The sequence below is a fragment of the Schistocerca cancellata genome, chromosome 5 (genome assembly GCF_023864275.1).
Source record: "Schistocerca cancellata isolate TAMUIC-IGC-003103 chromosome 5, iqSchCanc2.1, whole genome shotgun sequence".
Classification (NCBI taxonomy): domain Eukaryota; kingdom Metazoa; phylum Arthropoda; class Insecta; order Orthoptera; family Acrididae; genus Schistocerca; species Schistocerca cancellata.
The window spans coordinates 328198613-328224413 of record NC_064630.1 but is presented as its reverse complement, the minus strand read 5'-3'; the positions used below and the strand labels follow the sequence as shown (position 1 = coordinate 328224413).

The window sequence follows — 25801 nt, the reverse complement described above, 5'->3', positions numbered from 1 at the left end:
TTTAATTGTGAAGGAAAAGTAAATCTTGAGCTTTAATATTAAAATCCAATATTTGTGTGATAAATTATTTTTTGGTAAAATGTGTAAAATAATTTCGGCCCAGCATCTTATAACTTTCTCTCCTGTCCTACTACTACAGTAATATAGCGTCGCAGGTTTTCCGCCTCGTCCACTCCCTGGCAGAAATGGTTCAAATTGCTCTGCGCACTAGGGGACTTAACGGCTGAGGTCATCAGTCCCCTAGAACTTAGAACTACTTAAACCTAACTAACCTAAGGACATCACACACATCCATGCCCGAGGCAGGATTCGAACCTGCGACCGTAGCGATCGCGCGGTTTCAGACTGAAGTGCCTAGAACCGCTCGGCCACAGCGGCCGGCGTCCACTCCCTGATTTTCAACGAAATACAGTACAAAGAAGGCTAGTAAACATGAAACGGAATAATCTGAGTACTGTGATATAATTCTTTTTGTCAAGATAACAAACGTAAATTTCATATATATATGGCTTCCCACGTTATGGTTTCTTTACCATTTCGTACTCCTCCATAATCGAAAATTTCGGTAGCTGTTCTTGTAGAACTCTGTATAATGTTCGATGAGGGTGATTGCAGGGCCTTGTCAAAACGTCGAACGAGCGGTTACGTTATTTCCATTGTGGTCCACAGTCTAAAAACATTTGCACAAACAATATTCCCACCTTTGTTTTGTCTGATTTAGCCACAGTAATAATTAAGAGCACTGTGAATGGCACTCTGACTTGGAGCCAGAGAACGTGAAAACGTCCGTTGTCTCTGCAGGCTGTTGATATTTTTAGAGAGCCGACGAGAGCTCTTCGCTTTCCCTCCTGAATCAGGGCGCTGACAGGTGCGCCTCGGGGGCGGCTTTTTCATTAATTTGACTGCTGTGCTCTGCTCAGCTCAGCTCTGCCTGTCGGACTTCCTCAGCCACCCCTGCCTTCCCTGCCGCTCGCTTTTCAGACTAATTCATTTTATTACACTCAGCTGTGAGGAAGGTCACTTCAGATCCGTAGAACGGTCTGGTTGGTACACAATTACAGAGATTCTAAACCCAGGCGCTTGTCTGTCTGCTCTTTTAGCTTCAGAATTACAAATAATTTTCCTGTTTTATTTCTGTAATGAAGAGACTGCTTAGATTTTTTTAGATGGCCTTAATTGCTGTTTATGAGCATATTTTTACGACAGTCAGTACGGACAGCGTGAGATGGACTGTATAACAGTCTACAGACATCTAAGTTGGAAATCTCCACTACGGTTCTGTGACCACTTACGAATATGGAGCTTTCTTCATGAAAATCTTTTACTCTTAAGTTCGTAACTGAATCACTTTGCATCACTGATAACTGTTTTCCATTTTCTTTTTAAATCTTTTCTCCTTGCCTTTCTTTGTGATAAACATCTTTGAGCTTCAGTAGTATGATACGAATATAACAAATGGTAGTCACTGTTCTGAGGGTCAATGGGAATGTAAGCAGGCTGTTTAGGTTTTTATATTGGTAACACCACGTAGCGCTCTGTATGAAAATCACAGACTGCACACAGCACAGCCAGTGATTTTAATACAGAGCGCTACGTGGCGTTACCAATATAAAAACCTAAACAGCCTACTTACAGTAAAATCAAGAAAATTAGGATAATTATTTTTTATTCCTTTTTTTACATTGTGGCCTCTTACCTATAATTTAATACTTTCCAGTCCATTCTTTTTCACCCTATACTACCACTGCATACGTAATATTTCACTGAAAATAGCCTTTATCCATACAATGTAACTGTGCCACATCTAACTATAACTAAACAATAAAACCAAGCCGGCCGGTGTGGCCGAGCGGTTCTAGGCGCTTCAGTCTGCAACCGCGTGACCGCTACGGTCGCAGGTTCGAATCCTGCCTCGGGTATGGATGTGCGTGATGTCCTCAGGTTAGTTAGGTTTAAGTAGTTCTAAGCTCTATGGGACTGATGACCTCAGCAGTTAAGTCCCATAGTGCTCAGAGCCATTTGAACTGTTGAATAAAACCAATTACGCATACATCATAACAGTGAACGTGTCATATTTTATTTTTCATTTAATATATTTCGTCACTTAGGACATATATTTCTTTAAGGCGTGGTGCTTTTCAAAGCATTCACCCCGATGGAGTCCCGGTTACTGCGAACAGCACAATCCTTAGTGTTACCCTTTTAATGGGGTTAAATAAACTGTAGCTGCCCTGATAGTTCCTCCTCTGAGTTGCGGTGTGTCTGAAATGTTTTCGTTGGCCAAGCAAAAGAGAAAAGCGTGATTTCAGCATTTAGTGCTCGATCCCGATCTCCATCGCAGACACGTCAAAAGGTGAAATGCGTGTAAGGGTAGGGTGGGGTGGGCGGTGTGACGTCCTTCCCATCGTGTGACACGTCCACGTTGGCGTTGGGGAAAAAAACGGTGAAATTTGGCATCAATGTGACATCATTAACTCACCTTACAGCTCACATGAACTTCTGAGCTGTGCCCGTTTTTTCTTATTTTTTTCTTTTTTTTGCATGTTCGACATGTTGCTGGTTCAAATGGCTCTGAGCGCCATGGGACTTAACTTCTAAGGTCACCAGTCCGCTAGAACTTAGATGTACTTTAACCTAACTAAGGACAACACACACATCCATGCCCGAGCATGGACCGTAGCGGTCGTGCGGTTCCAGACTGTAGCGGCTAGAACCGCTCGGCCACCTCGGCCGGCGACGACACGTTGCTGTCTGGAGCGTTGTCGAGCCAAAGTGTGACGTCCCAGCCCCCCAGGCTTTGGCACCACTCACACGAAGGCACCTTTCAGACAAATTTCATACTTACACGCCGCAATGGGAGGCATCTATTGGGTTTCGAAAAAGTGATATTTTAATTTTGTTACGCAGCGTACATATATATTCGACTTGCTTATTTTCAAGGAGTTTTAAATTTGCTGTTAACTTTGAACAGTAATAAATGCAATATTTGAGATTATTCGACCGACAGCGGCCTGACAGAAGCCTCTAATGGATTTATAGACTGTATCATGTTACCAGTTAGACCTCTGAGTACTTCGGCACTTTTCTACCAGTCACATTTCTGTTGTTTTGATGCATGTGCTGTGGGTTTAACAAACACGTATGACATCTATTTCAAAGCATCAGAAACATTACATTCTCTTCAGAGCACTCCATCTGTTACACAACTCATGTCAACAACTTAAGTTCACTTGCAAAACAGCCAACGTAACCTCTCTGTGCTGCCAGAGTCAAAGCGGAGAAGAGGCGAACTTCCTTTGACGGTTTTCTGAAATACCGGCAACCAGCGGAACACGGTTGAACACCAGTGAATGTGAATCGAACGCGACGGAATGTTGTCGGCTACCGTTTATACCAGAGAGAATTTTCGTTCGCTACTCTTCGGTCGGGCGTAAACGAGGCTCAAGTCCGATGACTTATCTCCCTCTTGAGGGATTCAGGTATCTAATACTCAGTTTTTGTTTTATATTCGGGAGAAAACCAAAAGCGAGTCTCGCTGTTTGCCGGCGTCCTGTCGTATCTGCTACAGGAGAAGGTTCTCACTGTGAATCTGCTCCTTCTTTGTGCCCAGATATCCTGTTATGTTCTGCACTTCAAGACGTCCTATCGTCATATCTTCAGCCAACACACTTGAGCAATTTTTCTTAGATGGAGGACGGTTGAAGATATACCGAGTGTGTGCAACGCCTCTACATTACAAAAAGCTCCTTTCAACTGAGTAAGTGCTCTGCGTTGCATCCTGTTTACTGCCCATGCTGTTGTTACGACAATGTCCCTTGATCGCAGTTAGGATAGCATTACGATACCTTATTATAGTCTGCATTTGCAGTTAATGACCATATATGCCCAGACTAACAATTTTGTAGATGTTGTTGTCTCTCCTGCTCATTTATTCTAAATGTACACAATAATTTTTTCGATCGGCAGAAAAGACGCTTAGGTACTTGTTAGACGAGAGTGGAAAAGGTCGATGCAGAAGCAGCGCTGTTGCGCCACATAGCAGGGGCAGCCGGGTGCTGGCGATGCGAGTGTGTGGAGGGGTTGGCGGCCAGCTGACGGCGGCAGGCCGCAGTCGCGACGTGGCTCCACGAAGCCTGGCGTGAGGCGGACGGACCCCGTCGCGCTGTTGCGTCACGATGCCGGCACTCAGTCGGCACTCGGAGGCCTCACACAGAGAGTCTCACAAGCCTCTGACACGTTTTACAGCAGTCTTCATCGAGCCCGCATACCATCGACAGCTAAAACAATATCCTCTACATACGACGCTCTTCGTGAGCAGTAGCAGATGAGCACTCAAAACAAAAAAGTGTTTTTACGAGCCAATATTCCTCAAAACGTTCAATGGCAATGTAATAAATTTTAAGGTGTTACTGGCAATTAACTATTTCACACGAAGAAAAAAAACTAACTCTTATTGTTGATAGTTATCACCATATTTCTACAAACAAACTATCAGTTGACCTTTTCATTATACACTACTGGCCATTAAAATTGCTACACCTAGAAGAAACGCAGATGATAAACGGGTATTCAATGGGCAAATATATTATACTAGAACTGACGTGTGATACATTTTCACGCAATTTGGGTGCATAGATCCTGAGAAATCAATACCCAGACCCACCACCTCTGGCCGTAATAACGAGCTTGATACACCTGGGCATTGAGTCAAACAGAGCTTGGATAGCGTGTACAGGTACAGCTGGCCATGCAGCTTCAACACGATACCACAGTTCATCAAGAGTAGTGACTGGCGTATTGTGACGAGCCAGTTGCTCGCCCACCATTGACCAGACGTTTTCAATTGGTAACAGATCTGGAGAATGTGCTGGCCAGGGCAGCAGTCGAACATTTTCTGTATCCAGAAAGGCCAGTACAGGACCTGCAACATGCGGTCGTACATTATCCTGCTGAAATGTTGGGGGTTCCGCAGCGATCGAATGAAGGGTAGAGCCACGGGTCTAACACATCTGAAATGTAACGTCCACTGTTCAAAGTGCCGTCAATGTGAACAAGAGGTGACCGAGACGTGTAACAGATGGCACCCCATACCATCACGCCGGGTCATACGCCAGTATGGCGATGACGAATACACGCTTCTAATGTGTGCTTACCGCGACGTCACCAAACACGGATGCGACCATCGTGATGCTGTAAGCAGAACCTGGACTGATCCGAAAAATGACATTTTGCCATTCTTGCACCCAGGTTCGTCGTTGAGTACACCATCGCAGGCGTTCCTGTCTGTGATGCAGCGTCAAGGGTAACCGCAGCCATGGTCTCCGAGCTGATAGCCCATGCTGCTGCAAACGTCATCGAACTGTTCGTGCAGATGGTTGTTGTCTTGCAAACGTCGCCATATGTTGACTCAGGGATCGAGACGTGGCTGCACGATCCGTTACAACCATGCGGATAAGATGCCTGTTATCTCGATCCAGCACGGCGTTCCGTATTACCCTCCTGAACCCACCGATTCCATATTCTGCCAACAGTCATTGGATCTCGACCAACGCGAGCAGCAATGTCGCGATACGATAAACAACAATCGCGATAGGCTACAATCCGACCTTTATCAAAGTCGGAACGTGATGGTACGCATTTCTCCTCCTTAGACGAGGCATCACAACAACGCTTCACCAGGCAACGCCGGTCAACTGATATTTGTGTATGAGAAATCGGTTGGAAACTTTCCTCGTGTCAGCACGTTGTAGGTGTCGCCACGGGCGCCAGCCTTGTGTGAATGCTCTGAAAAGCTAATCATTTGCAAATCATAGTGTCTTCTTCCTGTCGGTTAAATTTCGCCTCTGTAGCACGTCATCCGTGGTGTAGCAATTTTAATGGCCAGTAGTGTAATTGAGACATATGTACCCCATAAGAGGTTTCAGAGAATCTGTCAATATCTCAGAAAGGAGTTCGAAATGCAACAACAAAATGTTTTGATCATTTGCCCAATATCACAAAAGTCTGACAAGTAGTGAAGGAAGTCTCACGTCTAACCTAAAATAATTTCTTCTCTACATATTATTCTACTCCATGGACAAAGTTTTGTTTAAAAATTGGTAGCCTGGAAAAAAGTAGATTTTAGGGTTCTGCTCACCGATCGCTAAAAACATAACCCTGACAGCATCACTTTTTTTCCATATATCTAGATATCTGTTTGTCTGTCCGACTGTTCAGAACCCTTTTTCTCAGGAATAGGTTTATGTATGAAACTCAAATTTATATCACGTGCTGAGATTACTAGTCCTTTGGTGGTGTAAAACTGTTAAGCTTGTAAGTCAATGCAAACAAGAACTACCGTCAGTTATGCCACATGTTTTGATACTTGCAAACTCTCACATTAAAACTTATAGCATACTTTCCTTGGACATATAGTCATGAAATTTGAAAAACTGGACGTTTCACTGTACAAGTAAAGGGAAAAAACCAGGAAGTTGTTAATCTGTAATTATATCACACGGAAAAAAATTCTTTTGTCATTCGTTATCCGACTTCATAATTGAAATTAAGACATTTTCGAAAGTCTTGGAATTCCTGTGGCCGATATGTTGCCAGTATCAACATCAGCAACAGACCAAAATCGTCTAAATTCTCGATTCCAGGAGTGGATGAACTATCTGTATACATAATTAGGTTCGTACGGATCCCTCAGTGTGTGAGTTCTACTCGCCCCTGCCCAATTTTTAAGTGAACTGGCGTGAGTGGTACTAAGAGATATCTTGAGTAACGACAAGTGTAATCAGGTATCATGTATAGATGTAAAATGATTCGTTCCACTTCATCTCGATAAAAAATCCTTCAAATGATCTATGGAACATATTAATAACTAGCAGTGGGAATTGGCTGCATGTTATTGCTATGCATCGATGGTAAAGGGAAACCTGGTCATGGTTTGCAGAATAATTACAACTACAGCTTGCACCTGTGGATTGCACCATCTTTAACTTTCGTTGTTAACCCACCGCTTTGCTCCGATCCGTAATGTCTCATCGAATTATTTCACGCCTGTTGATAGGTAGCCCCATGGAATAATTTGCGAAGCGAATTGTTGGCGCGCCTTCCAGGAAAATTGAATTTTACGCATGTAATGACGTTAGTTGCGTGAAAAATGGTGCTCTTATTGAGCAATCACGTGTAAAGTGAATTAAAAACTCCGAGAGATGCTCTATCGACTGATGTGTGACTGTTTTCTGTATGCCTTGTAGTTTTTGTGCATACACCACGTGTACTTAAGAAAAATCCTGTATGTGCCACCCTCCCCGCGATGCATTACACAACGGATGGATTTTCTTTTTTTCATGTTGGTACTCTTGAGTCCGACATTACATTAAATAACCATGCGTTAATGTGTTTCACTCCGAAAATAATTGGTAGCAAAAGGATTAAGGTAAATTTTTTTCATATACTTAATAAGATTTATTAAAAAGAACAGCTAACTTTTCCTGTATAAATCTGCTGATGATTAAGCTTAAACGAACATATGTAATTTTGCCCACTAACACAAACGCGGCTGCATGTAGCAACTCTTACACGGAGATACAGCTAGTTACAGGGAAGTTTCCACTTCGCTTATTTAGACTCCATTTGTAATGGGTATATTTGTCGATTGTCATTTTTTTTAAGTCAAAGTTTTCCACTTCGCTTATTAAGATTCCATTTGTTATGGGTATATTTGTCGACTGTCATTTTTGTTTGAAATTCAAATTTTCAGGACATACTTGGGCTTTACACAATTTATATTTTCAGCTCTGATTGTGATTTATTGTCTAATGTTGCTGCATCGTGTAAGCATGCCACACCTATTTACAAATGCTGAACGTGCCGATATGGGATTTCAGTACGAGTTTTGCAATGGAAACGTTGCTGCTATTTATAGAGAATATGTTAGATGACTTTCTACCGACAGAATGAAGAAGATTATTTACTCGCGATTCACTAAACTGCCTAGGGCTACTGCGATGACCAGCAGTTATACCTCACTTGAACCTGAAATTGGACAGATTGTGGATGAAGCAGAAGACATTATTTATTTCGTAGAACTTACTCCTTCAATAAGCAAATGCAGAATTTCAACACTTACTTCTATTTCACATAGAAGAATATAGCGCACATAAAATAAGTCGTATGCCCTTATAATTTACAGAAGATGAATGTAGTCAATTGCAATTTGTCGTTGCCTCATTGCAAATCCTCCAGCAATCCCGTTAATACTGTTCACTGATTATGCTACATTCACTTTTCGCGTTATCAATTACACTCGTAACTCACTTCGGTGATCCGACAAAAATCCATATGTTATTATGGAGACAAATGTTTAAGATCACTTCCCCGTAAATGAGTGGTTTGGTATTATAATCAATTGAATTTACACTGAAATGAACACCCTTAGCTCCTTACAGGCGTTGACATGCGTCAACGCGGACAGATGAAAATGTGTGCCCTGACCGGGACTCGAACCCGGGATCTCCTGCTTACATGCTCTATCCATCTGCGCCAACGGGTACACAAAGGATAGCGCGACTGCAGGGATTTATCTCTGGCACGCCTCCCGCGAAACCCAAATTCTCAACGTATTGTCCCGCACTACAATCGTAGTGGCCCCGCCCATTATTATTTCATTCTAATAAGCTGCATGGTCACCGATGGCATCTGTTCTTTCGGACATGTCCGAAAGAACAGATACCATCTTAGTATATATACATAGTTAAGGCTCACCGGCCACTTGACCATCTTCCTCTTCTGTGCGAATGCACTAACAGTGCCCGAACTCTTACGGGAATCGGCAACGCGCCGCGAGTAATGAGTATAATGGGCGGGGGCACTATGATTGTAGTGCGGGGCAATACGTTGAGAATGTAAGTTTCGCGGGAGGTGTGCCAGAGACAAATCCCTGCAGTCGCGCTGTCCTCTGTGTCCTCGGTGGCTCAGATGGATAGAGCGTCTGCCATGTAAGCAGGAGATCCCGGGTTGGAGTCCCGATCGGGGCACACATTTTCATCTGTCCCCGTTGACGTATGTCAACGCCTGTGAGCAGCTAAGGGTGTTTATTTCAGTGTAGTTTCATTCTAACGAGCTGCATGGTCACCGATGGTATCTGTCCTTTCGGACATGTCCGAAAGAAGAGATACCATCTTAGTATATATATAATCAATTGATTTGGCTTATTGCGTTGCCGCGTCGTGTTGCAGGCCCCCTTATCAAGACCTTCTTCAAAGCGAGCGTCCAGCAGTATTGGAAAAAGTTAATTTGGCTACAAGGCTTTATATGTGTCCTACCTACACATTCTAGACGTCACGTGACACGCCATCAATACGTAACTGTCCACAGATGATGGACTGCAGAAATAGTCAGATTTGTTGCCACGAATGCCGTGGACATAATCGTTTTAGTTTTTTTCTATATCGTGACGATTATTAAAGGCGAAGTCTACAGAGGAAAGTACACACAAGTGAACAACTGGTCTTTCGGACTATGAACAGTAAATGACCGCCAGGGTGACCTCAGAGGACATGCATCTGATTTTGTCACGATATTTAGAATGTGCATCAAAGTTGGAGGTAGGATTTATGAAAATCTGCTTTTAATTTAATCTTTGGCATTTGCTGAACACTTCCAGTGAGTGTGATTTTGGGTTGCATTCTAGCAACTGTATTTCTGTTGCCAATAAAAAACTGAACATGTTACATAGACTGTTTTATTCAGATTAGTCTCTACTACTACCTCCTAAAATATTTACTGTTCCTCCTTAAACCCACTGTATAATTTATTGCTGAGTCTTGCTGTATGCAACATGCCTTGTGGTTCGTCTACGACAATGTAAGAAAAGAATCGGCGTTCCTATCATGTTGTATGCAACCTATTCAGCGCGTGAACTCTTACCTAGGATTTAGAAAAGATACTAGTTTTAAGACCAGACTGAGTCATGCATTGCTATGACACCAAAATAGCAAAATTATTAGTGTCTACCAGTTTCTATCAACCATCATACTTACGTCACTATGAATCAGCAGGCATCCATCTCTTTGCAGTCATTTGTCCGTGGTACTGTTGCTAACAAGTTTAAATTTGTTTTCAGTTTACGGTAGATTTAAGCTGCATCACAGTTAACACCTAGCGTTATCACTCTGTACCCAAACGCTGCCTGGTTAGACTAGTGACCGTATTTTATTCAAAAGAACTATTTCTCACGTTTTAAGACATTCCACGTTGCATCAGATTTTTTCTTCTTGTAATTTTGACGCTGTTCGTCGGTATTTTACTATCGATTGGGGTGACGTTGCATATGCATCTCTCTCTGACGTTTAAATTCGGTGAGACAGATTTGCTACATATTCCACATTCAGTTAGTAATCCGTTCGAAACGTTGCTAAGCACGTTGACGGGATTGTCACAAACCGTCTATCCAGTCATCGACCGAGTGATGCACGAGTATCGATCAGTCATGAAAGCCCTCGTAGCATCAGAGAAGAAAAATTTCGGACGGAGCTGAGGAATATGAAGAATACTATTCTAATACGACCTTCAACGCGAAGTACCTTTCGAGTTATCTATTAAAAAATGAGTACTTCCTGTAAACTCTGCAGCCTGGCGGAAACGTAAGCTGACATTTTCTCTGCTCACATACAGAACAAGATTTTTATAGAGCAACCAGTGCTAGCTGACAAGATTGTGATTTATAAACGCTATATACCTGAAACGATTCTCTTGCTCAATGGATAAAAAACAGGAGGCATTTGCACTTCATCATAAATTTAATGAACTGAACAAAAACATACATTTTACCACGTCTTACGGGATATTGTACAATATCTCATGTCATTGCAAGAAACATAATTTTTTTTCGTACCATGCAAAACAGAACAATCCGCTTACTGCTATGTGTTCAAAAAACTGAAATAAAACTGAATACGTTGAGACACACAGTCATGGAAAATAGATACAATCCTGAAATAGTTAATAAAACCTATATAGACAAGAGAAATATGAACTATAAGGTAATTAGGAGAGAAGTTACATTAATAAATGAACAGAAAAAAACATGAAACAAAATATGATGTCTTGCCACACATACGAAAAATATCTGACAAAATTAGCTACATTTTTTGTAAGACGGGAGTAAAATTCAGTTTTCAGGCAGGACATGCAGTTCAATCCCATATGCAATATAACTCTGACCCGTGGGCCTGCTACCACAATTCAGGCTTATAAAAAGTTTAGTGCAAAGATTGTATAAATATTACATTGAGCAAACCGGTAGAAAAGAATGTACACGATTAAAGGCACATTGTAACACCGACAAAAGCAATCCTTCGATTTTTGCTACGCATTTAAGAGATGAGAATCGTGAATAGAAAAAACTGAAAATTGTTTTATGATTTTACGAATGTTCAAATGTGTGTGAAATCTTATGGGACTTAACTGCTAAGGTCATCAGTCCCTAAGCTTACACACTACTCAACCAAAATCATCCTAAGGACAAACACACACACCCATGCCCGAGAGAGGACTCAAGCCTCCGCCGGGACCAGCCGCACAGTCCATGACTGCAGCGCCTGAGACCGCTCGGTTAATCCCACGCGGCATGATTTTATACAAAGGAGAGGAAGGCAGATATATGAATCACATGAGAGACAATTTTTCCACATTGTGTTAAAGATCCAAATTTCATTCGTAATGCATAAACGAACTGAAAGACAAAAAATGTACTGAGTATTTTCATGACATATTGTTTCAGAGATAATACTAGTCATGAAGCCAACCATTTTTCGTTTTTATTTTTTGTATTGTTTGGATAGTTTTCTGTAATTGACGCTGCATGCATCTATGTCTATATGACTTAACGTTATTTATAAATATTATATTTCTTACTTTTTGTACTCTTGCCGTTAACAAAAATTGTACTTAATGATTGCATTTTTCTTCAATTTTCAACATCCTTTTTGCCACAATTTCGCCTGTTCTATTAAGCGTGTGCAACAGGTGCTGGAAAATCGTATTTCATCGAAACGGGTTGCATAATAAAGAAATGAAAAGCACATAATGTCATTTCTAGAAGAAGACAAGGGTGTTGTTTATCATCAGCGCTACAATACACTGTTAAAGATACTTGATATTATACGCTGATGAAAAGGGACGTTATGAGCACTGCCCACCAGATGCCACATGGTGGGGTTACAGGCACGTAATGCGGTAATAAGAGCATGTGAGCGGAGCAGGCATGGACGAGGGATCACCCTAGCGAAGATACAGGCTGCGAATGGGGAAATCCACTGAGGTAAACGACTTTGACAAAGGGCAGATTATTATTACGCAGAAACTGTGAACGATTATCTCGGAAACGGCGAGGCTGTCCGAATGTTCGCGTGTACTCTCATGAGGGCCGGCCGCCGTGGCAGAGCGGTTCTAGGCTGCTGCTACGGTCGCAGGTTCGAATCCTGACTCGGGCATGGATGTGTGTGATGTCCTTAGGTTAGTTAGATTTAAGCAGTTCTACATCTAGGGAACTGATGACCTCAGATGTTAAGTCCCATAGTGATTAGAGCCATTTGAACCATTTGAAATCTCATGAGGATATACCGAAAGAGGTAGGACAGTGAAACTACCACCACCCGCTAGAACTTTTGACCTCCACGACTCTTTCACAAAACGTGGGGTTCGGAGGCTTGTCTGCCCGGTGAAACAGAATAGACGGTGATCTGTGCCATCTCCGCCGAAAGAGCACAATGCTGGTGCACGCACGAGAGTTTCGGAGCACAACGTTTCTCGTACATTGTTGAACATGGAGCTACGCAGAAGACCACCCCTACGTGTTCACACGCTGACCCAACGACGTCGTCAAAAACCTGTCGGCTGCTCGGGTGAATCACTTTTTTGCTACACTAGATCAATAGTCGTCTCCACGAACGCCGTTATCGAGGTGACCGACAACTCCAAATGTACTGGGCGCCATGGACGCAGGGTGGTTCGACCAGTATTATGCTCTGGGGACATTCTCCTGCGCTTTCATGGGACCTGTGGTAGTAATCGAAGACACGCTAACAGCTGCGAACCACCTGCATCCCTTCATGCTTGAAGTTTTCCCTAAATGCGGTGACATCTTTCAGCAGTATGAGTGGAGCCAGACCCGTGCTACAGCGGTTTGAGGATCATTATAATGAACTCACGTTGAAGTCTCAGCGACCAAATTCGCCTGACGCAAATCCTATGGAACACACATGGGTCGCTATCAGGCGCCATCACCGCGTACTCATATCAGCAGGCCGTTATTTCAAAATGGTTCAAATGGCTCTGAGCACTATGGGACTTAACGTCTGAGGTCATCAGTCCCATTGAACTTAGAACTACTTAAACTTAACTAACCTAAGGACATCACACACATCCATGCGCGAGGCAGGATTTGAACCTGCGACCGTAGCAGTCGCGTGGTTCGGGACTGAAGCGCCTAGAACCGCTCGGCCACCGCGGCAGGCCAGAGCGTTATTTAAGCGAATTACTTGACCTGTGGGTAGAAACCTAATGCCATATACCTTCACAAAGCTACCGATCCCTGGTACGCAGGATCAGTGAAGTATTTCGTTCCAAAGACGGACAAACGAGCTATTAAGCAGGTGGTCATGATATTTTGGCTCATCATTGTAGCGTAAGTTAAGTTAAGAATGATCTGTGGATCTAAAGTAACTGTCGAATCCTATTTGTTGTGGTAAACTAAACTAGTGATTTTATAAGGTTAGACCACTGCTGCTAAATTTGTACGAGAATAACAAAGAACAAGTGAATAATACCAACAGCTTACAATATCTTCAGGGCTAATAATGGCGTTTAACGAGAAACACTCTGACAATAAAGAACATATATAATTACGGAAAACCACAACATAGTGCTATGATAGACAGCTAGAAGAAAAAAAACTTGAAATTCATTATTGTCGCTACATCATCGTTTATTCTTTTCAAAGCACTGTGTAATGTGAGGCAGAATTTTTTATAGAAGAACTTACAGCTTTTTCCTGTTTTGTTTATACAGAAACAGTCTGAAAAGCTTGTAAGGGTGTTGCAGGGGAAGTTGTACTGAGAAATAATTGTTGAAAAAAATTGGATACGTTGCGCTGTTTCCGAATTATTGAGCACTGAAGTTCGCGGGTCAGGTCGTTACGCGCGCAAATTGAAGCACTTGTACGCTCAAAAATGCGATAATGCACAGTTCGCACACTTCAAATGCTCAATACCAGTTAAAATATACCTTTTTTGGAAGTGATAAATTTAAGACAGGTGATGTAAAGCTATGTCTGTTCGGCTGGCAGGCTGCTTGAATTTGCGAGAACGGCGAATTGGCTAACTTCAATGGAAAATAACTTGGAAACGGCGCAACGTATCTAATTTTTTTCTGAGCGACTGTGTCTCAGCACAACCCAGCATGCAACACCCTTACAAGTTCTTCAGACTGTTTCCGACCATCCTGTAGAAAGTCGTGTTGAATGACTGCTGAAGTGCCACTGCGCGAGCTATTGTTGACCTAATTTCATCGTTTGGGTCGCTACAGCAGCAATGTGATATTAAATGTATTTCTCATAACTAAATAGGTTCATAATTTCCACTGTATCTGTGATGCTCCTTCTCAAGAGTGACTAGTGTACTCTAATGAGCCAAAACATTATGACTTCCTCCTTAATATCGTATTGATCCACCTTTTGAACACCGTACAGCAGTACAGTTCAGTACAGTATGGATTCACAAGTCCTTGGTACTTTTTCAGAGGAATGTGGCACTGGATCACGCACAGGCCATGCAGTATCCGTAAATTCTGGACCGGAGGTTTGTGGATGGAGGCTGGCCTACGATATCCGTGCCAGGTGTGTTCCGTCGGATTCAGGCGAATTTGGTGGCCAAGACGTCGACTGAAGTTCTCTATAGTGTACTTCAAACCACGGTCCACATTCTGGTCTTGTGATACGGACATTTATTCAGCTGTAAGATGCCAACGCCGGCGGAGAACATGACTCTTGCGGACATGCGCTATCGGTAGTATGTACCAGCGTATCTACTTTCAAAGCTCCCTGGGGGCACACAGCATCGAAGGCTACGAGTCTGTTATTCTAGAAAGATCACTGATAAAGATATTTTGGTGAGTACTTTACTTTAAAGTTGCTGCTATCGTCGCTTCGGATCTCATTAAAAACTGGCACTGAATGTCTACCTTTTCTGCTTGACGTGGTTAATGTCTTACCTACCTCTTTTTGAATATTATTTAAATTTTGTTGTGAGTGACCACATTTTACCAATATTTGCTGTGTACGGGTTATCCTTCACTAGATCGGTTGCTAACGGTTGAGTAAAGTGTTTAACGTTTTTACTGTCTTACCCCAGCTGGGGGCCTTTAATAGCTACTTTTTCTTAAATTATTGTGATAATTCTGGGAGTGCCAAATCCGACTCTTAACCAAAACTACCATTTAGTTCGTATTGTGATGTAACCTTTTGAATGCTTTTGGAATATATCTGGCATATTGAGGCTTATGTTGTTTAACCAAACATATTTGGCTTCACTCGTTGTTTTTTCCCAAACCTTACCTGTTAAGACTCCAGTTCGCTTCTTGTATGTTGCTTGGTGTAATACTTATGTTAAAGTCTGTGAATCCAGTTTTTTCAAAAATCCTTTTGTTTTTTCAAGTATGGATACTCTGCAAATCACGCTTAAGTGCCTGTCGGGGGATTCATCGAACCACTTTCACAATAATTCTCTATTATTCCACTCTCGAACAGCGCGCGGAAGAATGAGCAACTGTATCTTTACGTTCGAACTCTGATTTTCCTTATTTTGTTATGATGATGACTTCTCTCTATGTGGGTCGGCGTCAACAAAATATTTTTGCATTCCAAGGAGAAAGTTGGTGATTGACATTTCGTGAGAAGATGCCGCCGCAAAGAGAAACGCCTTTGTTTTAATTATGCCAACCGCAAATCCTGTATCATGTATGTGACACTCTTGCCCCTATTTCTCGATAATACAAAACGTGCTGCCCTTCTTTGAAGTTTCTCGATATATTCCGCTACTCCTATCTGGCAAGGATTCCACACCGGGCAGCAGTACTCCGAAAGAGAACGGACAAGCGTATTGCAGGCAGTCACTTTTGTAGATCTGTTGCATCTTCTAAGTGTTCTGCCAATAAAACGTACTCTTTGGTTCGCCTTTCCCACAATATTTTCTAAGTGTGCTTTCCAATTTAAGTTGTTCGCAATTGTAATTCTTAGGTATTTAGTTGAATTTACGTCCTTCAAATTTCATTGATTTATCATGTAACCAAAAGTAAACGGATTCCATTTAGCACTCGTGTGGATGACTTCGTACTTTTCATTATTTGGAGTCAATTATCGCTTTCCGCACCATACAGATATCTTTTCTAAATCGTTTTGCGATTTGTTTTGATCTTCTGATAACTTTACAAAGCCGTAAACGACAGGATCATCTGAAAACAACGTAAAGGTGCTGTTGAGTGTGTGTCCTAAATCGTGCATATAGACAAGGAACAGCAGAGCCTATAACACTATCTCGGGGAACGCCAGAAATCACTTGTGTTTTACTCGAGGACTTCCCATCAGTTACTACGAACTGTGACCTCGCTGACAGCAAATCACGAATCCAGTCACATAACTGAGACGATATTCCATAAGCACGTAACTAAATTATAATCCACTTGTGAGGTACGGTGTTGAAATCCTTCTGGAAATCTAAAAATACGGAATCAATCTGGAATCCCTTCTGGAAAGCATTCAACATTTCGTGTCATTAAACAGCTAGTTGTGCCTCACAAGAACGGTCTTTTTTAAATAGGTGTTCACTGTGTGTCAATGGACCGTTCTCTTCGAGGTAATTCATAATCTTTGAATACGATGTATGTTTCAGAATCATCCTACATATCGACGTTAATGATATGGGCCTGAAATTTAGTGGATTACAACTACTGCATTTCTTGAATATTGGTGTGACTGTGCAACTTTCCAATCTCTGTGTACGGATATTTCGTCGAGCTAGCAGTTGTATATGAGTGTTAAGTATGGAGCTATTTCATCAGCCTATTCTGAAAGGAAAGTAACTGGTATACACTCTGGACCAGAAGACTTGTTTTTCAAAAATGTTCAGATGTGTGTGAAATCTTATGGGACTTATTTGCTAAAGTCTTCAGTCCCTAAGCTTACACACTACTTAATCTAAATTATCCTAAGGACAAACACACACACCCATGCAAGAGGGAGGACTTGAACCTCCGCCAGGACCACTTGTTTTTAGTAAGTGATTTAAGTTCTTCTCTACTCCGAGAATATCTACTTCTAAGTTACTCATGTCGGCAGCTGTTCTTGATTCGAATTCTGGAATGTTCACTTCGTCGTCTCCGGTGAAGGAATTTCAGAAGGCTGTGGTTAGTAACTATGCTTCAGCAGCACTCTCATCGATAGTATTTCCATTGCTATCGCGCGGAGAAGGCACTGTATGTGTCTTGCCGCTAGCATACTTTACATGCAACAAAAATTTCTTTAATTTTATGCCAGGTTTCAGGACCAGCTTTCGTTGTGGAAACTATGATAAACATCTCACAATGATGTCCGCACTAAATTTCGAGCTTCTTTAGAACATCGGAAAATCTTGGAGCTTTTACGATAATTTAAATTAGGCATGTTTTTTCGTTGTTTCTGCAACAGTATTCTGACCTGTTTTGTATACCAAGGGGGATGAGCTCCATCGTTTGTTAATTTATTTGGTATAAATCTCGCAGTTGATGTCGATATTGTTTCTTTGAATTCAAGCCACAGCTGGTCTACACTTATACTGTTAATTTGGAAGGAGTGGAGATTGTCTCTCAGGAACGCGTCAAGAGAATTTTTATCTGCTTTTTTGAATAGATATATTTTTCATTTATTTTTGACGGTTGTGGTGGTTACAATATTCAGTCTCGCTACAACAACGCAGTGTTCATTAATTCCTGTATTCGTTCTGATGCTCGTTATTAGCTCAGGATTATTTGCTGCTGAAAAGTGAAGTGTATTTTCATAACCGCTTACTAACCGAGGATATGAGTTGGGTACGTATTTGAAATTAGACTCAAGTTTTCTTTGAAACTTCCAGCAATGGTATCATCTAAATCGGGAGGTCGGTAAAACGATCCAATTATTATTTTATTCCGGTTACCAAGAACGACCTCCACCCACAGTAGCTCACAGGAACTATCAACTTTAATTTCGCAGTATCCTTCCCGAACAAATTTCTTGACATATAAGTTCAGTCTTCAGAAATTATGTTCCTCGTCTCGTTTCAGCGTTCCATCAGAGGAACACTCCTCTGCAGATTATCACATGAAGCTCTACTTGAAACGAGTTCAAATATATCTGTTGATCGTTCCATGTATAATAGCATCAATACGGTAGATCGCAGAAATGAGGGAGTCCGTGAAATAAATAACTTTTATGCACTTAAAAATAGTGCTGTTCAGTGGTGTGAGATCGATATCAAACAGAAGTAGCGCAAAAACAAGAATAGATGGAAAGGTCATACACGGATGAGCAAAAAATTGTGATTACTCTCTACCGCGAAATCTGTGGTGGCATTGTGGTCGCATGACCCTATTTTAATGTGTTTTCAGGGTCGTTGGCTCATCCCTGTTTCTTGTAAGGCATCAGCCAATGTATATTCCTGTGAATCTATTTTTGATTTTTCTTTTGTATTGCATTTTTTTAATTGACATTTTCAGAATATCTCACCAATTTAACGCTATCTTACATGGTGCAAGTTAGTGTGATTATGAGGGTGATCTTGGGCGAGGCTGCGAGGGAGTGAGTGCGGTTTTATCTCGTTATTTATGTTAACGCATTTTGTCCGTTCCAACCACATTCGTTTCCACTAATCTTCGCAAGGAAGCTGGTAACCTCGTCGTTGGCTGCCCATTAACTAAGAACGCGCGCGCACACACACACACACACACACACACACACACACACACACACACACACGCTCTCATACACTGTAAGGGACGTGGAGCAGAGACGAATAGAAAAAATTTTTCTAAGATAACACGTACTCCAAACGCTGAAATCCATTGACATAGGTGACTTAACAAAATTGTTAGGGTTTTCGTGTCCATTTTTGGGCGTATCACCTGTTGCCATCTGCCACTCCTGCTGACGAAACGAAAACAAATTCGTTAAAAGTCGGCCGAAGTTCCCGAGACAGAACGGAAAAGACAGTACGTAATAAGCGAAATTGACTAGTTCGGCCACTGGTGAGAAGGAAACATCACCAGCTTCACCTTATATTTTAAGCATAAAAAGGTACACTTGCAAAATATCAGTACCAGAAATCGGTTCCAAGAGAAAATTAGGGCCGTAATTGTGATGGGACGCAGTTGTCACCTTCTGAATATGGGAATACAGTTTACGAACTTAGCGCGCACCGGTTTCCTGCCAACGTCTCGCGCCCCCCTCCCCCCCCCCCCCTTTCGCCCTTACGTCACGCTCACCCTGCAGCCGTCTTACGTCCGAGCGTGGAATGCGGACGCTTAAAACTGAATTTACAAGGATGCATAGGAATAGCATTGTGTTAAATTTCATCTCTAACACTTGCATAAGCCTTTAAGACACAAAAATTGTATAATTCATTGCTCAAATGGACACACAGACTCAGTTCCAGTTAATTTACTATCATTTGTTACGTTCTTCTCTCAAATTAAAATAAATTTGTTTTCTGAGGCCACTAAAAGTAAACGAACCATCGCAGGTTGGTTTCTCTCCCGAAAGATTCATATTATCACCTCTCAACCTATGTTTGAAGAAAAATTGATGCCTGAGATATAACAGCTACAGATTCACTATACTGATCAAACACATTTCTCTTTTCTGCCAATTTCTGTATTCTAAGAAAATCTAACTGCAGTTAGGTATTTCCTTCAGCCCTAGATCGGGCAATGGGGCCGAAAAGTGAAAGAGCAGTAATCTCCAAGCTGGATTCGGTCCAGACTGGCACTCTTCGGGAACCGAGGAGGAAGTTTCTGACATACGCCCAGCGATGTAGCGCGTTGCTGAACGTCAGACGAATGGCGGTGTGGGACGCGAGTGTGCAGACGAGTGTCTGGCTGAGGCCTTTGAGAGACAAAGGGCACCAGACAGCGGTCAACACGGCTCGCAGACAGTACACACACACACACACACACACACACACACACACACACACAGTAAGCCAATAGCGCGCAACTCTCTGTATACACCATATACTGCTTACTTCGTTACAGCAATCGTGTCCACGGTATCCTCGTGGTGCTGGTCTCACTGTGTTGGGCGCCATGATGCCGCGCAAAAGCTCTCCCACTTCATATACGTAACAGCACCCCAGCACCTGACCTCTCTTCGTCTTCTTATGTCGGTTAGGAAAATGACCCAACGCTTACATTGCGAAATCAGCAACTGATTTTGATAACTTGGTGTTCGGACCGAAAATGAACATTTCTACATTCCATGTAACTAGAAAAATTTTAAACATTTTGTTGTTTTGACATTGTCAACTAGAGAACGTTTGGTATGTTAAAAGAAATGCATAGTATTACTACCGTTGGAATCCCAAGTGTTCTGCGGTTCAATTCAAACTCGAAAATTGAATTTTAAGACGGATCTGTAACAAGTATCACTTTACTGTCTTTCAAACGGGTGTGACGTGTTCAACAACAGTCAGTAAAAAACGATAAAACAATCTTTCTTATTTCGACAACTCGGAATTCAGCTGGGCACTGGGCAGACACCAAAACGTTAGACCTCTTCCCAAACTAAATGGCTCTGAGCGCTATGGGACTTAACTTCTTATGTCATCAGTCCCCTAGAACTTAGAACTACTTAAACCTAACTAACCTAAGGACACCACACACATCCATGCCCGAGGCAGGATTCGAACCTGCGACCGTAGCGGTCGCGCGGTTCCAAACTGTAGCGCCTAGAACAGCTCGGCCACACCGGCCGGCTCTTCACAAACTGCCTCGTGTCGAAAGCATTGGCTTGACATCTTATGCTCTTTGCAATATGTTAGGGATTTCCATGCTCTTGAGACACTTTATGTATTTGTATGTAATGGCTAACTTCCGTGGTGAAGATCCAGGAAGACTGAGCGTAAGTAAGTACATAATTTAGTAAAGATCAAATTAACTGGTGGCAGAACAAGTCAAAAAACAATTTTAGGTTGTTCGCCGACCAGAATCACGTTGTACGACGTAGTAAACTGACTGTGTATTCTTATTTTTCTATTTCACAGCCAGTACAGCCACTGCAAGCGTATGACAAGGCTCAGAACCGAATGATCGTCAGATATTAAGAAGGCCCGCAGCGTCAAACAGTAGTTGCCGCACTTCATACGTGAATGAAATGGGATGAAACTTCACTGTGTGCTACAGTAGCGAATACACTCTGCTATGCGTTTCACAGTGGTTTGCAGAGTATGAATGTAAATGGAGGAGGACTAACAACCATAGAAATTGGTTTGCAGTATGCACTAAGCACTATGATTAGGTTCAGGTGGGTTATTTCTCAGTTCTAGGCTCTACATTAAAAACAAATCTAGTGTTGCACAACGTTGTCAGGAAACAGTCTGAAGGTAATTAGGTGATTAAAGAAAATTGTTACATTCGGGCCGACTTAGAGTAAGGTTAAGCACCGACCACTCTGGCCTCGACGCATGCACTAATTCGGATGGAAACGGTTGTCATAACAACGTTGTATGCCCCCCCCCCCTCAGGCAATCTGATTCGCCAGTATTGTAACTGGTCCGTAATATATCCTGGGTACTGACGCTGCAGCGGAGGTGATGTGTGAGCTGGTCCCTCATATGTTCGATCGGGGAATGATCTGAAGATTTTTGTAGCCAACAGAGGACCTCAAAATCACGCAGACAGTTCATGGAAACACATGGCAGGTGCGGACGAGCATTGCCCTGTTGAAGAATGGTATCAATATACTGTGACATGAGCGATAGCAAATGAGGGCGAAGGATGTCCGTGATGTACCACTGTGCCGTTAGAGTTGCCATCACCTGAAGTCATACCCGATTGCTCCCTAATCCCCGACGCCACGAGTAACACGGCTGTGGCTATCAGTGACACTGGAAGAGTATGACCCTCCCCCAGGTCACCGCGTTGCTCGCTGACAGCCGTCATCAGAGGGGTTGCAGAAGCGCTATTCATCGCCGAACAAATGCGACGCCATTTATCGGCAGTTCATGCTTCATGGTTTCGCACCAATCCCAATGCAGCCAGCTGTGTTACGCTGTTAACGGCAACCTACTCATGGATGGTAATCCCCTAGTCCGGCTCCAACCACTGATGTGGGAGGGCACAGAATGTTTCAGGGCGTCCATTACTTGTTCTCCGACGGCAGGCGCAGATGTGAAGGTTTTACAACGTGCTTGCTGCACAGTAAGCCGAGCCTTCCCTTTGAAACTGTCAGGCGCTGATAACACTGACTGACACGAGTACACAACATCTCCACGTCGTTCACGGTGATAACGCTGTTCAGAACCCCTCTATACGTTACCAGTCCTGGTCACAGCACTAAAAAAGGACTACAAAATGCACTTTGGTGGCCGTTCTATCCGTGACAGAGAATTGAAAGTGTAATCATTTACATACCAGTCTATGGTGGGTACGTATGCGAAGCTACATTGATATTCGACCATATCTTCTAGGTGCTTCACGCTTTTGTGACGTAATTATCCACAGTCAATTATGTAAACTGAAGGCACATAAATGTGCATGCTTTCACACTATGATTCATTGATTTGTCAGTCTACCACTAGAAAAAGGGAAAAAAACTGAGCAGGTACTAAACATTCTTCTAAACGTGGTCATGGGCAACGGCTTTCAGGAGGACATTGTTGACACATTATTCGGAAAGGAAACCGATAAATTACGGCCCACTTCCGAAGAGGGAATAGCTTTACTCGGTGATTCTTTGGAACAGAGTAAAAATAAAACTCTTGTATGTCCATATTTAGTGTTTTCGAAAAAATAACACGTTGCTTTTAGAAAACGAAACAGTTTATAAAGCCTTAAATCTGGACTTTTCTTAGAGTCAAGAACACACCAAATTAAAGTTATATTGATCGAACGGGAAGGAACGACAACACACAGTTTAAAGGGCTCATGGTGATAAGTGAGCCGGCCGCGGTGGTCTAGCGGTTCTAGGTGCTCAGTCCGGAGGCGCGCGACTGCTACGGTCGCAGGTTCGAATCCTGCCTCGGGCATGGATGTGTGTGATGTCCTCAGGTTAGTTAGGTTTAAGTAGTTCTAAGTTCTAGGGGACTGCTGACCATAGATGTTAAGTCCCATAGTGCTCAGAGCCATTTGAACCATTTGGTGATAAGTGACAGTAAGCTCTCCACCACTGCTGCGCACTTAAAGAACACCAGGTTTTGCATATGACAGAAAAATGTAAAGTAATGAGAAAAACTTATGCCAAATTGGCAACAGTGCACACAATTAGCCTGCAGAGCAACGAGGCCTTCCCGCCGTTGCCACACACCACCTGCTGAAATGAACCCGGAACTTCGCGCAGCTGAGACATCACCACCAACAGGAGTGTAAGCTCGCCCAGAAGTCTCACTGACTCAGCCGGCACATTGCTCATGCGTCCTCTGCAGCTGCTTCGGCAGCAATTCTGGCAACCAAACCAGCACTATATAACTCCAAACAGTAACCGTCTTAACCTGCCGCACACGCGCAAGACCTCTGAAACATAACAAATTAATGATAAATTCGCTAACAACACCTTGGAAATAATATTGCAAGAAGTCAAACCATCAGTGCAGTTAGAATTACCTGCACAGTACTATAAAACACCTAACCGTGAATTCACTTACAGCATCCAGTAATACTAATGGCGAGACACAGTATCTATATTATACGTAGAATGCTCGTTAATTAAGGTCAAAGACAGTGTACTTATAATTGTTAGAACACTGAATATGTCTGCGTATGTAACCAGCGGAATGAATCAGGATATAATATGATATGATAGGTTCGGATGTGTGGATATTGTGGCAGTACCATCCTTATAAAAGTGGTCCAAACAACGAAGAGGTTTCTGGGGTCACTGTGCATACAATAGATGACCACTGGAACTTGTTACTGGTTTATAGGGCTTCTAACCATTACATAACGAGTGAAAAAAATAAGAGAAATGAGTAACGCTGTCGACCATACACAGGTAATATTCGGGGACTTGAATGCACCTTTATCCCACTTAGGACTTAAATCGCAGGCAGACGGTATAATAGCACTAAATGATGGAACACTCGCAAGAACTAACAGATGCAACCAACGAAGCAACACCGTAGACCTCAGTTCACATTGACTAAATTTTGCAATAAAGTTACGCAACAGCCACTCGCATTTGACCACCTATCGATGCTGATGAAAATGTCACCATACTCCCAGAAGTAAGGGCCTTTTCGCCATATACATGGAATATAAGGAAAGCAAAGTGGACAAAATATCAGAAACTGTTGGCGGAGTACATGAAAGGCTTTAAGGAACGTGTGTATGTGGGAATTGACTATGTCAATCTGGTACGTAATATTGAAAAGGCACCCGAGACCTCAATCGCACAAAACACGCAGTTTTATGCCTTCAGTAGGGCACTTCCAGTACAATAAGCGAGGAAAGGGAGACTACAACTAAGGAGAAGAGAAGCACTCACAACCTACAAGCCTACAAGCGAGAAGCCACATAAGAGAATTCTCGTAATTTAAACCGCTTACATTCAGAGACGAAGTGCCTGTAAAAAAAAAAAAAGAAAAAAGAAAGAGAGAGAAAGAGAGAACGGTTTTTGCTTAGTAAAAGTGTGAAACCTATTGAAACTCATCGACGAATGAAGGTTCAGTACGGTGATGCATGTTTGTCACAGCAGCAAGTCTACGAATGGAGTAGGAAGTTCGCAAATGGTGCGACTTCAGTGGAAGATGCTCCTCGTCCACGTCAGGCACAATGAGTTGTGACTCCACAGAACATTGCAGCAGTTGAAGCCATATTGAAGGAAAACCGCCGAGTGACACTGAATAACACTGCAGCATGTTTACAGATTTGGGTCAGCACACCACATTGTGCATGATGTGATCCAGTTTGACAAAGTGTCTGCAAATTGGTGCCACGTCAGTTGACTCCTGAAATGAGAGAACGACGTGTTGATGCTTGTGAAGAACTTCTTCGGCGCTTTGAACGAGAAGGTGATGGCTTCCTTGCAAGAATCGTTACTGGGGACGAAACCTGGGTTCACTTCCACCAACCGGAAACGAGCGTCTTCCTCATCCACCATACTCACCAGACCTTGCCCAAAGTGATATCTGTATGTTTGGATCACTTAAAGACGCAGTGGGAGGAAAGAAGTTCTGTTCTGATGAAGAGGTACGCCACGCGGTGCATGAGTGGTTGCGCAGACTACCAAAAGAATTTTTTTTTTCTAAATGTATTTATGCCCCTTGTAAGCACTGGAGGATTTGTATTGAGCGTGGGAGAGGTTATGTTGAAAAGTGATACAGCTTTGTACCACTTCTGCACAATAAATAATAATTGAAAAATATCTAAGATTTTCATTTGACTCACTCTCGTAATTAGACGAATTAATGCAATAATAGAAAATATCTAAAAGCGTTTTAGAAAACATTTTTTGCGCCCTTATCCCAAGCACAGCACAACAGAGCAAAAACGAAGACACGATACTCACTCAAATAGATCACCTATCAAATGC

General features: G+C 42.5%; 1 protein-coding gene across 1 annotated transcript in view; it reads right to left on the bottom strand.

Moving 5' to 3' along the window:
- LOC126188520 (neuroendocrine convertase 2) overlaps nt 1–25801 on the bottom strand; it is a 1507992-nt gene that overhangs the window by 875150 nt on the left and 607041 nt on the right. The window lies entirely within an intron of this gene.